This window comes from Triticum dicoccoides, chromosome 7B, assembly GCF_002162155.2.
Source record: "Triticum dicoccoides isolate Atlit2015 ecotype Zavitan chromosome 7B, WEW_v2.0, whole genome shotgun sequence".
Classification (NCBI taxonomy): domain Eukaryota; kingdom Viridiplantae; phylum Streptophyta; class Magnoliopsida; order Poales; family Poaceae; genus Triticum; species Triticum dicoccoides.
This window is the reverse complement of record NC_041393.1, coordinates 295,015,989-295,019,566: the sequence shown is the minus strand read 5'-3', so window position 1 is coordinate 295,019,566 and position 3,578 is coordinate 295,015,989. Positions and strand designations below refer to the sequence as shown.

Genomic DNA, 3,578 nt, shown 5'->3' with positions numbered 1-3,578 from the left:
GTCGGCTGTGGAAGGGAGGCTAGCCGGCCAGAGCAGCAGGAGCAAGGAGGCGGGGTCGACCGTGGCAACTGGAACAGCTGCTGGTTAGCCTGACACACTGCCTCAGCCATGTCTCCTCTAATGCAGCCCAGACGCTCAAGAGAGGTAGTTGTGCCGTCACTGGTGGCGAGTTCAGCGGCCGCCCCCTCCTCTTCTCTTCGAACCCAGCCCTCTCTTGAGTATGTCGTGCCCTCTACTACGGTAAAGCACCAGGTCCACGTGAGCTCCTCCTTCAACCCGCGTATGTGATTTCTTCCTTTTCCATGAATGCACACATCTAAAGCGTTTTTTTGGGTTCCCTCATCTAAATTTCTTCTGAAGTGTGCAGATTGTTATTCATTATCTGGGAGGACACTATTCTTTTCAAGGACTCATTAGTCACAGAATATTTAGCTGGCAAGATACAAATTTTATGATTCATCCATCTCTCCAATTCTGACCTTACATATCAACCTGTCTCCATGTACCCTTCTATATCTGGTGCTGCTACTTTTTTTTCCTTACATGGATATATGTATGAGATTTCTTTGTTTAGGTATATTTGTGCCTGAAAGAAGTTTACATCTATTTTCTTGTTAGATGATCCTGAATGAGAATACTTATGAGATCGCATGAATGAGATGTTGACGCCCTGTATGCTCCAAAATTGTATCATTCTTCCCACACAATGGTTAGAATCCCAGTTGTTGAATCACAATAGACAAGACCATATTTCCCATTTTCTATAGTCCAACTAATAATACATATTGAGCCTGGTGATGGTTATTGATATATTGTGATAGTAGTTTCCTGCATTAATTAGTTAATGAGCCACCCTTTCGTTTTCAACTCAAAGTGCTGCAGCAGTTAAATAGATGTGTTCGTGCCATTTAGCCCCAAAATTTAGTTCAGTTCGGCTGTACATCTATTGCCGACCCCTTTTCTTAGTACTGATTGACCTTTATGTGTTAATATTTTTATTGACTTCATTTTTTCCTTTAGTCCTTCCTCTTGGTGTATATTCCTGATTGTGTGAGTTCCTTTCGTGGTATGGTATTTATGATTCAGACCATTCCATAACAAAATGCATATATGGCCTCATGCATGTTTATTGCTTGCCTGTGTATCATTGTGTTCTTATCGGTTGTTTTCTGTGCGTTTCGTAGGATGTGCGATCTCTTCTGCCGCTACGTCTCCATTCGACTCGCCAAGGTTTGTTGTTCTCCTTTTTACATGTGTGTGTATTTTGCTTTCACTATCTGCTATATCATGATATCTGCCTTCATGATCGTTTAAATATTATTATGGTGTCTGCCATGCTGATCGTTTAAATATTTTGGATACGGCAGGGCATTATGTGGTGTTCTTCTCTTGCTACTTACAGTTCGTGTATGCGTGTGAGCAGGATCTATGCACTTGTTTCCGTTGTTATACTTGTTTTGGAGACTGAGGTAGCTCGGTGTGCTTTGCCGTCGCTTTCGTGTATGTGTGAGGTTGTAGACAACGGTTCTGTTCTTGCTGGTGTAGAACTCGAGCTCCCAGGGGACGGTTCTACTCCAGTGCCATAAAGAGATTTTTTCTGAGCTCGGCTTTGTGTGGTTTTATGAATGGCTATGAGTAGGCTGCTCTACAGGTCTTGCGTATTTTGCAAGGTTTATATGGACTTTTCGTTCATGACAATAACTATGAATGTATGATGGCCTATAGGAGATCTTTCTGTCCAAGAACATTGCGATTTCTTTGATTCCTACTATGCTATTTACTCAGTCTGCAGGCCAGCATATTATTTAGATTCTTCCTAACTACCTTACTTCGAAGCTCAGTACTGGTCTCCTTCAAGCTACAACCCCAAGGTATGTCTTCTGAAACAGAGAACTATAATATGCTTATAACTACTTAATTGCACTCATGTTTGTGTTTCCTTTTGTACCAAATCGCCGTGCCCTGCCGGCTATGCTATATGCCCACATATTTACACATGTCTCCCTCTTCACTGGTTTTCTTTCATGCACCAGGCGAGCTCTGGTGGTCAAGCTGATGCTTCTTCGCCTCCTGTTGAAGAAAAGGATGATAAGGATGTCCGGGCTTGAGTGACCAGGAACAAGTGGTGCTGCTTTTTATGCTGTCCATCTATATATGCATCCCTTCAGTTTGTACAGACAAAACAAATATTCATTTCTGACTAGAACAAAACTTGCAGTTAAGAAACTCTGCTGCTGGAAAGGGAGCTGGGGTACTAAACAGAATATAGATTGAGCCTGCCAGTTCTTTTTAATCCAATGGCCTGTATTTTTTGCAGCAATCGTCTTTTATGTCTGGTTCCCAAAGTTATTAGTTAGCCTGCCTATTTCTCGCCGTTTGATAACCTATATTATAACTATAGAGAATATAGTTTGAGCCTGCCAGTTCTTCTGCCTTGGATATGAAATAATGAGGCAGTTTTAATATTTGTCGTAGATTCACCTGAGTTTATTTTAAACTACAGGATGCATCACTGATGGAGAAATACCTTACAGAATGATGCTGAGCCCCATCTGGATTGGAACCTTTTTGGAGCTGCTTATGCTTGGTGCGGAGCGGGAAGCCTATGATAGCAACAGTATTGGACTCCATAGAACTGGAACTCTATACCTTTCTTATGTAGCTCTTCCTTTTGTTGTCTTCCCTAGAAGGGGATGATGTAGTTTTTCTGAATTACATGTCTCCGCTTTGTTCTACGGCAGATGCTTCTACTCTAGAATGGTAGCAACAATACTGGACTCCACTGAGAACTAGAACACTATACCTTTCTTGTGTAGCTCTTCCTTTCGTAGTCTCTGCTGGAAGGTGGAGATGTAGTTTTCCATTTGTTCTATGACAGATGCTTCTACACTGGAATGGAACCTTTTTGGAGATTCAACATGTTTCTGACTTGTACAATATCTTGATGGTAGTACTTGATTTATTGTTTTAGCAAGCGTAATGGCTGATGCTTAAAATAAACAACAATATTTTTTTGCTTGAGAGTGCTTACATATGGCATTGCTTTGTTACAAGATTACAACACTTTTTCCAGTAAATCTGATGGTTCATCTCAGGTGTTGTCCTTAATCAGAGAAGTTTCCTATTTACGCCTAAGTGGTTGCTAAAACCTATTTTTGCCGAGAAAGACAACCTTTTCAAAACACTCTTTGTATAGATTTTGAAAGAAAATTCTATCTTATTTCTTTCAAACCAAGACATGTATTTTTTTTAAATTAGAATCTATACTTAAGTTAAGTCGTGTATATTCATATCATTATATACGATATTTAAACCATGGATATGTTTTTCATTGCAAACATGGTTTTAGCGTGCTTCTGTGCCATTTGGCGTAACAAAATCAACTAAACCATGTCTTTTTCCTTAGGTTTATTATCCTTTTCCCTCTTTCTTTGCAGGAAAAATATGCATGGCCAGGTTTCTCATCATGATAACCGTCTTTTCAAACTTTCTAAAAAAAATACAACCATGCCAACTTTGCTCTCTCATCATAGTGCCCATATTTTCAAACTGAACATATTCATATTATGCAAAGTTTT

At 40.0% G+C, this 3,578-nt stretch overlaps 1 long non-coding RNA gene across 7 annotated transcripts; it reads left to right on the top strand.

The window, feature by feature from the left end:
* Nucleotides 1-6: 6 nt before the first annotated feature.
* On the top strand, nucleotides 7-2,919 carry LOC119336190. Of its 7 annotated transcripts, none has more exons than XR_005162238.1 (3): nucleotides 7-280; nucleotides 368-1,871; nucleotides 2,034-2,919. It is a non-coding gene; the product is annotated as an uncharacterized LOC119336190 (long non-coding RNA). The 7 variants fall into 7 exon arrangements; XR_005162239.1 differs by having other exon boundaries at nucleotides 361-1,871; XR_005162237.1 differs by having other exon boundaries at nucleotides 7-502; nucleotides 619-1,871.
* Nucleotides 2,920-3,578: the final 659 nt, after the last annotated feature.